Source organism: Puma concolor, chromosome D1 (assembly GCF_028749965.1).
Source record: "Puma concolor isolate L17-30 chromosome D1, mPumCon1.1.hap2, whole genome shotgun sequence".
NCBI lineage: Eukaryota > Metazoa > Chordata > Mammalia > Carnivora > Felidae > Puma > Puma concolor.
The window spans coordinates 98,183,172-98,194,493 of NC_141676.1; the positions used below are offsets into that span (position 1 = coordinate 98,183,172).

At 42.9% G+C, this 11,322-nt stretch overlaps 1 long non-coding RNA gene across 1 annotated transcript; it reads right to left on the reverse strand.

Annotated features, from left to right (window-relative positions):
- Positions 1-6,200: 6,200 nt before the first annotated feature.
- On the reverse strand, positions 6,201-11,226 carry LOC147576914 (uncharacterized). Its single transcript, XR_015241278.1, has 2 exons — positions 8,697-11,226; positions 6,201-7,058 (listed from the first exon to the last, which is right to left on the reverse strand). It is a non-coding gene; the product is annotated as an uncharacterized LOC147576914 (long non-coding RNA).
- Between the last annotated feature and the right edge of the window lie 96 nt (positions 11,227-11,322).

Sequence of the window (11,322 nt, forward strand, 5' to 3'; positions counted from 1 at the left end):
ATGAAAGCATTCACTATTTTTTATTTATTGATATTTCCCATTTAACTGTTCACAGCTCTATCTCACCTCCTATCTAATGTCCAATATACACTAGATTCTCACAACTGCTAGTTGAATGAACAAATTTACCTAAATGGTAATAACAACGTTATCTGAACATTCATATGCGAGGATTTTCCCATTCCTTCCAGAAGGTGGTCCCTGTGCATTTTCCCATTTGCTAATCAGCTAATTCCAAACCAACCTGTTCATTTGAAAATAACTAGGCTCTTTTATAAACTTGTGGAGGAAAAGGTTACAACACAAAAAGACAGCCGTGTCCTCTCCTGTTGTAGAAAACTGGGCGCGAGTGTAACTGAAAAGGCGTCTAACATCTGATTTAAATAACTCACGGCTTTTATTCCCTTTAGGCTTGCTGGCTAATTTGCACACATACTCTGCAACCTGCTTTGAGTAGTATGATTAGTGGTTGACCATGAAAACATTGTCCTTTAAACAGTTAAAAATTACTATACCCCTAAATGTGGCTTTATTAACTCTTAGGCCTAGGTTTTTCCAAAGAAGGGGGAAACACTGTGATTTCTTTCTTTCTTTCTTTCTTTCTTTCTTTCTTTCTTTCTTTCTTTCTTTCTTTCGGTTTATTTATTTATTTTGTGGGGGAGACCAGAGAGAGAGGCAGAGAGAATCCCAAGCAGGCTCTGTGTTGTCAGCACAGAGCCCGACGAGGGGCTGGAACCCACGAACCGTGAGATCATGACCTGAGCCAAAATCGAGTCGGACTCTTCACCAACTGAGTCACCTTGGTGCCCTAACGCTGTGATTTCTAATGGAAAAACAGGATTAAATATGCAGACAGTAGAGCTTCACAGAAAAAATTTCAGGAGCATACTAGTTGCATATAATTGAAAAAAAAAATCTTTTCATACACCTCCTTCTGGGCGAGACACGCATTATTGACATAAGCATCTTCCCGGGGCCAGTGGGGATGTTCATCTGTCTAAATCTTGCCCTGCTGATTTTTAGTCCTGCCATTTTGTAAATATATTTGCTGGTGTTTTCTCTCTATCAGGACCCAAAATACTGGGAAATAACCTAAGACAACCACGATGCTTTGTGAGAACCCACAGATGACATTTACTAAGCCATCAGAATGTGGAAAATCACTCCGATAGCCTGCCGCACCAAGAGTGCTATGCTGCCCCACGGGGAGGGGATGTGGGCACATGCACATACTGGATTTTATTTGGCTTGCGTATTTTGTTGTTGTTGCGCCTAAAATAAACGGCCAGGCCCGGAACGGTGGAGATTTAAACTCAGCCAAAAGGAACCTAGCAGGGAGAATGGATGCATCAGCGCCGGGCTGGTTGAGGGGCGAGATTTTCTAAAGACAAGGGAGGGAGCAGATGACCTTTCCAGAGCCCTCCGGTCTGCAGGTTTTATGATTCTGTGCACGTCCTCTGTCTAGACAAGAAGTGTGGATGAGCTAGCTTTTACTGCTAGCACGTGGGGAAAAGTGTAACTGCTCCACCTACAGTCTGATGCTGGAAACTACTCAGCCTCAGCAGGGAAAAACAGAACAAAACAAACAAAATCGGGGAGAGGAAAAAAAAAACCCACTGGAAAGAATGTAATGTCAGTCTATAACAAAGAACACCCCCCCCGCCCCGCCCATTACATGTGCTTTTACTTCAGCCTTTCAAAGCGATTGTAATTTTAATGCCCGTGTGTTGTCCCGTTATCAGTCTTCATTCGTATATTTAAACGTCTAATATGTAAGACGGTGGCACGGGAGAAGGAAGAGATAGGAAATTTGGCTCTTTCTTTGATGGGGGGGGGGGGGGGGACAGAAGCCTGGAGGGGTAAGTCAGCTGCCCCAAGTCAAGACCCAAGCGTCTGACTACCAAAAAGTCAGGTCGTGCAGATTTATTTCCATGCTTTTGAGACTGACGCAACATTGCAGCATTTTCATTAAACGTTATACCTCAAATCCTTTCTCCTTCAACTCACAGGTCCTGGTACTCACTCCTCTAGACTCCAGGCAACCCGAGCACACCTTCCGGCCTTCCCACTCTCCTTACCTCCGTGTGTAACTTCTAGACTTCCTCATAGTTCCATAACTTTCCAGATCTTACCAGGCCCAGGTCACAGCAGCCTCATTGTTCTTTCTCAAACACCCCAAAGACCTGCCCTGAATGCTTCTCTCACAGATGCCCACACAGCTCGCTCTCTTTTCATTCGGGCGGGTCTCTGCTCTGCTTATGAAGCAGCACCGTGGGAGTTCATTTTTTAAAAATTTTTTCTAACGTTTATTTATTTTGGAGAGAGAGACAGAGAGTGAGCAGGGGAGGGGCAGAGAGAGACAGAGAAAGGGAGACACAGAATCCCAAGCAGGCTCCAGGCTCTGAGCTGTCAGCACTGAGCCTGACGTGGGGCTTGAACCCACGGACCGTGAGATCGTGACCTGAGTCGAAGTTGGACACGTGACCGACTGAACCACCCAGGCGCCCCCCCTTCATTTTTTTAAAAAACATTAATTAAATGTACTTTAAAACTTTTATTTATTCTCAAGGGTAGTGCATATACCGAACGTCGCATGAAGCCCAAAGCCTCCCTCAGCCTGCGAGGGGTCCAGCTCCTGTGCCAGACGGTCACTGAGAGGGATCGTCCTTGTTTGACACCACCTAGTGGCTTCAGGTGTGAATTACTGAACAGAAGGAGGAAGAGGAAGCGAGGAAACATTTCCCTTTCACTTTGAGCCCTCGTGCTGGGTGCTAACTAAAGTCTAACATTGAGTCTAACATAAGCCTTTCTCTGTCCATAGGCACCGAATTTCTAATTACTACTCAAGTAGCTGGAAGCTTGGCATCTCAAAGGGAGTGGAAACTTCCCACACCAGCTCTTAATCCAAAAGTCTGATAAACAGATTCCTCAATTTCCTACAGGATGGTACTTCGAACAATAGGATCTGCAAGGATTACCCACAACTACCCACTAAGTGATTTCACACTCATCGAGAGAGAGTACTTTTTCTGAAACGCCGGCCCCTCCAAAAAGTTTACAGTGGGAGCTGCCCTACATGATATCATTAGCATAGTTGCTTTAGAGGGAATTTGAACACCTGCTTTAGTTTGTTTTTCTCTTAACCTTCTCCACAGAGTTACCATCCTGCCTACAAACTCACAATGTGACGCTGACTAATTCCGCGTATCTCTTTGGACTTGTTCCTTCTGTAAATAAAGGGTTGAACTCATGATCCTTAGTGTCCTCCACAGGTCTGACATTTTGCAATTGCATAAAAGGTTCTAGAAGAAGGGTTACGATGTTAATCATTCACCCCTGTGAATGAATTAATCACCGGGCTTTAACCTAGAGAAAGAGGGTGATAGGAGCGAGAGTTGAAGGGAAGTAAAACTGGTCAAAGGGCTTTGGTTAGCTGGTGTAGAATGAATAATAACAATTACCGAGCGCTAACCATGAGGCCCTTTGATCTAGGTACTCTGTAAGGGTTAAGTCAGTTTATCTTTACATTACAGCAGTGTTATCCTAGTGCATAACCAAAGGTTGTGAATTGAAACAGAACTGTTTGAAATTTTTTTTAACGTTTATTCATTTTTTTAGAGACAGAGAGAGACAGAGTATGAGCGGGGAAGGGGCAGAGAGAGAGGGAGACACAGAATCCGAAGCAGGCTCCAGGCTCTGAGCTGTCAGCACAGAGCCTGATGTGGGGCTTGAACTCACGAACTGCGAGATCATGACCTGAGCCGAAGTTTGATGCTCAACCGACTGAGTCACCCAGGTGCCTCTAAACAGACCTACGTTTAAATCCTGAGTTCAAATCCTGACTTCCCCATAAGTTTGCTCTGTGATTTTGCACAGATTCACCTTTGCAGTCTCAAATTTCTTCATATGTAAAGTATAGAATGTGCCTCATAGGTTTTTGGGAAAGATTAAATAAGATAGTGCATGTAATGGGCTCCGCACAAGGTATTACACAAAATATTATTCGGGGCACCTGGGTGGCTCTCCACTGGGAGATCTTGGAAGGCAAGGGATTTATTTTACACAGGTGGGTGCAGAGGAGATCATTCTCCAGAGGTCTGAGCCCAGAGCATCAGCAGTGGGGACAATTTATAGTCTTTTGGAGTGTGGCAAGTCTTTTGGGTAGGAAGAAAAACCCGGAAGGGGGGTCTTTGGGCAGGGACTGGAATCCCCCATCAGTCCTGTCAGCCATCTTATAACAGATTTTTCCCTATCAATAGAAGAAACTATATAAGCTCAGAACCAGTATCTGAATGCATATTACTTTTATGCCATATATCTTTCTGCTAAATAGTGCTGTCACAATACTTTGCCTACTACACAATTTTCTCTTCTACTGCCCGAGGAGGCTCAGAATTTATGGGCTCAAGGTCCCTAGTTGCATCAAATCTGCCTATCTACCTGTGATATTGTGATTTATAATAAAAAAATATATATTTGGTCTTCATCTAGTTTCTGGCACACACAGCTCCTAAAACTCTTGGGATTTCTTAAGTGAGGAGAGTAATAAAAGTGTCATTTGTTATGTTAATGGGCTAACTTTTGGACCACACTGAAGGATGGGGACTGATTGCCAGGAGAGACAACCATGTGATTAGAGGGATAGAATTTTCAGTTCTCTTATTTCCTGGGAGGGGTGAGGGACTGGAGGTTGAATCAGTCACGAATGGCCAATGACTTCATCAATCATGCCTCTGTAATGAAGCCTCCATAAAAAAAAGGGGGGGGGAGGGCTTCAGAGTGTATAGGTTTGGGAACTGGAACCTTTCTGCGTGGCACCAGGCCAAGCCCCGGACTCCACAAGGAGGGAAGCTCCTTTGTTCAGGACCCCACCCTACGGAAGTCTCCACCTGGCTGCTGATTCGTATCCTTTAATATCCTCTGTAATAAGCCAGTAATCTAGCGAGTAAACAGGTTTCCTGAGTTCTGTGAGCCACTCCAGCAAATTATTCAAACTCAAGGAGGCGGTTGTGAAAACCTCTGGGTTATAGCCTGTGGGTCAGAAGCAAGTACAGATAACAACTGGCATCTGAAGTGGCCAGTCTTGTGGGACTGAGCCCTTACCCTGTGAAATCTGATGCGATCTCTGAGTCAGAGTGGAGTTGAAAGGCAGTTCACCCAGCTGGGGTCAGAGAATTGCTTGGTGGTATGAATCCCTCCCTCCCCAACACACACACACACACACACACACACACACACACACACACGCTGGAGTTGGGGTGCAGAATTCTTTTAATACCTTTATCTCATTTTCAGAGTCCTATTCGTTCCCCATCAATGCCATACCTTTAACATATAAAAGTCAATAAGATCAGGAATTTAATTTGCTGCCAGCACAATGAAACTTTGATGTGGCTTTCAGAAATTTGGCTCTACAACTGCAGAGGTAAGAGTTTATTTTAGGGCAATCATATTCTCATTTAAGGCAATTCTCATTTAGGGCATTTGGGCTCCTTAGTTGGGTGCTGAACTGGGAATTTAAAGTCATAAACTCATCATCTTTGTCTAAGTTTCTCAGCACGCTTAGAAGCTCTGCATAAGCTTCTTACACTCCGTTTCCACTAGAATGTTCTATGCCTCAAACACTTGTTCCTCCCAAGCCTTGTCTTCCACATGCACTTGATTACAGGTGTCTCCAAGTGATTATTTAAGTAACTGTTTTGCTATTGCAAGATCACGGACTTCCAACATCCCCTTTAATTTTGGAAACAGGGTCACTGATGACTTTAAAGCTAACTGAATCAGAGAACCGCTTGCAGATAACACAAGACCAGTTCAGAGAACTGATTGTTTTTTAAATTTTTTAATTGAAATACACAATGTTATGCTAGTTTCAGGTATCCAAACATAGTGACTTGAAAAGTCTGCAGAGATCTGATTCTTTAAAAAAAATTGTGTTTAATGTTTATTTATTAAAAAAAATTTTTTTTTTAACGTTTATTTATTTTTTGGGACAGAGAGAGACAGAGCATGAACGGGGGAGGGGCAGAGAGAGAGGGAGACACAGAATCGGAAGCAGGCTCCAGGCTCTGAGCCATCAGCCCAGAGCCTGACGCGGGGCTCGAACTCACAGACCGCGAGATCGTGACCTGATCCGAAGTCGGACGCCCAACCGACTGAGCCACCCAGGCGCCCCAATGTTTATTTATTTTTGAGAGAGAGAGAGAGAGAGAGACACAGAGTGTTAGCGGGGGAGGGGCAGAGAGAGAGGGAGACACAGAATCTGAGACAGGCTCCAGGCTCTGAGCTGTCAGCACAGAGCCTGAACCAGGGCTCCAACCCATGAACTGTGAGATCATGACCTGAACTGAAGTCAGATGCTCAACCGACTGAGCCCCCCCAGGTGCCCCAACAGAGGTCTGATTCTTAAGATTCTGACCCCTGGGATCACTTTCAGTGGCAGGTTCTTTATCAGCGTTCCATCAGAGAAGCGAGGATTTGACCACAGCTAACTGTGAAGGCTGGTTACAGTTCATAGGAGGTGATCGTTTCCGTCTGGTGTTGGGATCTGAAGTCTGTGGAGGAGGAAGTCAGGAAGGAGAGGCAAATGTGAGGTGGGCACGAGGGGGCGACGAGGACGGACTAGCACTTGGGAGACTGTGCAACTCAGGACGGTGGACCGGTGCCTTTGTCAACCCCTCACCACCCCTTTGAGATGGAGGGCGGCAGAGGCTTAAACACACATCAGGCCCAGAACTGGGAGAAGCCCAAGGGGAGCAGAGCGGAGTCACGGCTGCCGCAGGCCCAGATGCTGCGTTGGGCCGACCAGGCGAGCCAAATGCGAAGTTACAACGTGACTGAATCGGCAACAGTGATTCCTAGACCGCCTCATCTTTCCAAGCGTGAAAAGTAACATAGTTGCCGCTCCATTTCCACCTTCTAAATCTGACACAAAACGACTTGGGCAGCCGTGCTAACCCACAACCCTGTAGGAGAGTAATTTCGGGAAACACCATTCTGGCTCGGCTAAGCTGACCCAGTACAAGGCCATCGTACCACTGGTCACAGAAGGGATCGCTCTGAAAAATAGAAAATACTTGCAACTCAATAGCAATGAAGACACAGCATATCACAATGTGTGGCATGCAGTCACCGCAGACCTTACAGGAAATTCGGTGGCTTTAAATGTTTATATTTATAAAGGAAAAAAAAAATCACTGATCTGAGCTTCTGTCTTGAGAAGTTAAGGAGAAGACATAGAAAGGGAGAAAGGGAGAGAGACAGAGAGATCAATGTAACCCCAAAAAAATAAAAGGAAAAAGAGGCAGAAAGTAACAAAACCGAAGACAAGCAATGGAGAAAAATCAACAGGGCGAAAAGTAGATTTTTTTTTTAATTTTTTTTAATGTTTACTTATTTTTGAGACAGAGACAGAGCATGAATGGGGGAGGGGCAGAGAGAGAGGGAGACACAGAATCAGAAGCAGGCTCCAGGCTCTGAGCCATCAGCCCAGAGCCTGACGCGGGGCTCGAACTCACGAGCTGCAAGATCGTGACCTGAGCCGAAGTCGGACGCTCAACCGACTGAGCCACCCAGGCGCCCCGCGAAAAGTAGATTTTTAAAAAAGATCAACTAAATGTATATTCGCTCCGCTCTACTGATCAAGAAAAGGAAGAAAACAAATGATCAGTATCAGGAATTTTAAAAAGGAACATCAAAAAAAAGATCTTCTAAAAAAAAAAAAAAAAACCGAAACATGACTACAGATCCTGTAAGCGTTGAATGTGTAAGAGGGAGGGGCGCCTGGGTGGCTCAGGCCACGATCTCTTGGGTCATGAGTTCAAGCCCCGAATCGGGTTCTCTACTGTCCTTGTGTAGCCTGCTTCAGATCCTAAGTCTTCCACTCTCTGCCCCACCTCCCGCTCAAAAATAAATAAACATTAAAAAAAATAAAAGTGTAATAGGGGAATGTTACAACTTTATGGCAAAAAATCTGAAAACTTAAAACGAAATAAACAAATTTCTTAAAAACCAGTGTATCAAAACTGACAAATGGAGAAATAAAAATATGAAAAGTCTTCTATTACGAGTTTGAATGCATTATCAAAAATCTTCCCACAAAAAGAAGTCCGAGCTTGCTTTGAGATAGGCAAAGACTTCTTAAATGGGACATAAGATGCAATAATTATCAAAGATGTAAATTGATAAATTGGTCTTAATCAAAATTAAATAACTTTCCTGTTTTTGACTTTAAAAATACAATTAAGGAAATGAAAAGGCAAGCTACAGATTGGAATAAACATTTGTAACACATATATCTGACAAAGGATTTGTGCCAATATATAAAAATTCTTATAAATCAATAATAGAAAAACAACTTGATCTAAAATGTGGCCAAACGACTTGAACAGATACTTCAGCAAAGAAGTGTAAAACAGCCAAAAAGCATGAAAAAAAAAAAAAAAACGTGTTTAACATAATTAGTCACAGGAAAATACAAATCAAGTACAATGAGACACTACTCCACGAACCCACTAGCAGGCTAAAAATAAGGACTGACAACACTGTTTGTGAGGATGTGGAGGAAATGGAATTCTCATCATTTGTAGTCAGAATGTAAAATGGTACAGTCACTTTGGAGAAGAGTTTGATCGTTTCTTGTAAAATTAAACACATATCCACCCTGGTACTGAGGCATTATACGAACAGGTATTTACCAGAAAGAAAGGGAAACATAGATCCATACAAAGACTTGCACATTTGTTTGTAGCGGCTTTATTCATAATAACCTCACCTAGAAATAGACCAGAAATCCATCGGTAGACACACAGATAAACAAATTGTAATATACCGCAATGGAATAGAGATAAAAAGGAACAAACTACAGACATATGCAATAGCCTGAATTTCAAAACATGTAAGCTAAAAAAACTAGACACAAGAGTACATACTAATTCAATCTATAAGAAATTCTAGAACAAGCAAAATTCATCTCCAGTAACAGAAAGTGGATTGGTGGTTACCTAAGGGATGTGGAGAGATTGTGAAGGTAGATCAATTTTTTTCTGGTAAAGAAAATGTTCTGTATCTTTTTTTTTTATTTTAATATTTTTAAAGTTTATTTGAGAGACAGAGAGAAAGAGAACAAGTGGGGGAGGGGCAGAGAGAAAGAGACGGTCCACGCCATCAGCGCACAGCCTGATGCAGGGCTTGAACTCACGAACCCGTGAGATCATGACTTGAGCTGAGATCAAGAGTGGGACGCTTAACTGACTACACCACCCAGGCACCCTGAAAATGTTCTATATCTTAACAGGGTGCTGCTTGGATGGTGTACGTATTTGTAAAAGCTCATTGAACCATACAATGAGTACTTTTTACTATATTTAAATGATACCTCCATTAAGTTAATTAAAAGAAAAAAATCTTGATGAAGCACTGGACAAAACTCACCACAGCAAGTGCTCTCAAATATCGGAATGTGCACTAAGTGTCCAGGTTCCTATTTGTTTGTTTGGTAGAACATGTCAGGAGGCCACATTTTCATACAGGGAAATGGCTTAGTGTGTAAAATTATAATTTTAAAATAGATAAAATGAGGGGTGCCTGGGTGGCTCAGTCGGTTAAGCGTCCGACTTCGGTTCAGGTCATGATCTCACAGTCTGTGAGTTCGAGCCCCGCGTCGGGCTCTGTGCTGACTGCTCAAAGCCTGGAGCCTGTTTCAGATTCTGTATCTCCCTCTCTCTGACCCTCCCCCATTCATGCTCTGTCTCTCTCTGTCTCAAAAATAAATAAACGTTAAAAAAAATAGATAAAATGATATAAGAAGTGGATGAAAGTCTATAGTACAAATATTTTATTTTTTTGAAGTTTATTTATTTATTTATTTATTTATTTATTTATTTATTCTGGTGGCGGGGGGAAGGGCAGAGAGACAGACATAGAATTCCAAGTAGGCTCTGTACTGTAAGCTCAGAGCCTGACCCCATGAACGGTGAGATCATGACCTGAGCTGAAACCAAGAGTCAGACGCTTAACCGACTGAGTCACCCAGGTGCCCCAGCAATGCATTTTTAAAATAAAATTATTTAGCAACAAATAATTTAGATATCTTACAATTGTTACAAAGAAAATTTACAGTATATGTGTTAACTTTGGCTTTTCTTAGGATTTTCCTCTGTGCTCCCTATTTCTTGTTCACCCCGTGTCTTTCACCCTCCCATGTTAAGGCCAAAGTACCCAGGGGCGTTTTTTTTCTCCCAGTAGTTGATTTCCATTGAGGGGCTATCCTAGGTGTAATGACAATAATCATTGAGCCTAGAAAGCAGAGGCTCACAATTTACATGAATTATAGCCTCTGTTGACATTTAATTGAGTGTTTCTAACCCGTTTAATCTTATCAGGTAGGCAGTATTTTCATCAGTTTGCAGATAGAGAAACCAAGGTCATGCAATCTGCAAGGGGCAGAGTCAGGACTCAAAACTATTTAACTCCAAAGCAATTGGTGTCTGTAATTCCTCTGAGATGAATTATACTCCAGCTGAAGTTATAGATTGTCCTCCCAGGTTCGTCATTTCTTGGTGTAATCAACCAATAATTTTGAAGATCTTTTTTTTTTTTTGTATCCAGAACACTGTTATGTGGTAACTCCACGTGGACGCATTCAACTCCCTGATCGGTTCTCTTACTACTGATTCCTATATGGTCAGAATCCAGGGTACTGGCAAGTTTTGTTCCTTCATTCCTAGTGAACTTTGAGTGGAAAGAAAAAAAAAAAAAAGGACAGTCCATCCTTGATTAGGACCCATCTGAATCCTCTTTACTTTCCCTTTGACTCCTCCCAGGCACTCAGCAAAGGTCAGCTAATGAGTAAGACCTGAATTGTTGGCTAAAAAGACAGTGCTTAAGAATCTACAGCATTTGGGCGCCTGGGTGGCTCAGTGGGTTAAGCGGCCGACTTTGGCTCAGGTCATGATTTCGCGGTCTGTGAGTTCGAGCCCCGCGTTGGGCTCAGAGCCTGGAGCCTGTTTCAGATTCTGTGTCTCCCTCTCTCTGACCCTCCCCTGTTCATGCTCTGTCTCTCTCTGTCTCAAAAATAAACGTTAAAAAAAAGAAAAGAATCTACAGCATAAATATTTGCAGCATCTGGTGCAGTGTGTGACCCCTGGTAGGGGTTCCTTAAGTGTTTATTGAAGGGAAGGGCATTTCCACCATTTCATTAATTCATTCAGCAAAGTATTTATCAAACCCCAAAACCCCGTATTTTGAAACCTACACAAGGTTTCAAAGTCAAGGGGAAAAACCTTTCACTTGATGTTCCTGTGAGAGGGAATTTAGATCCTC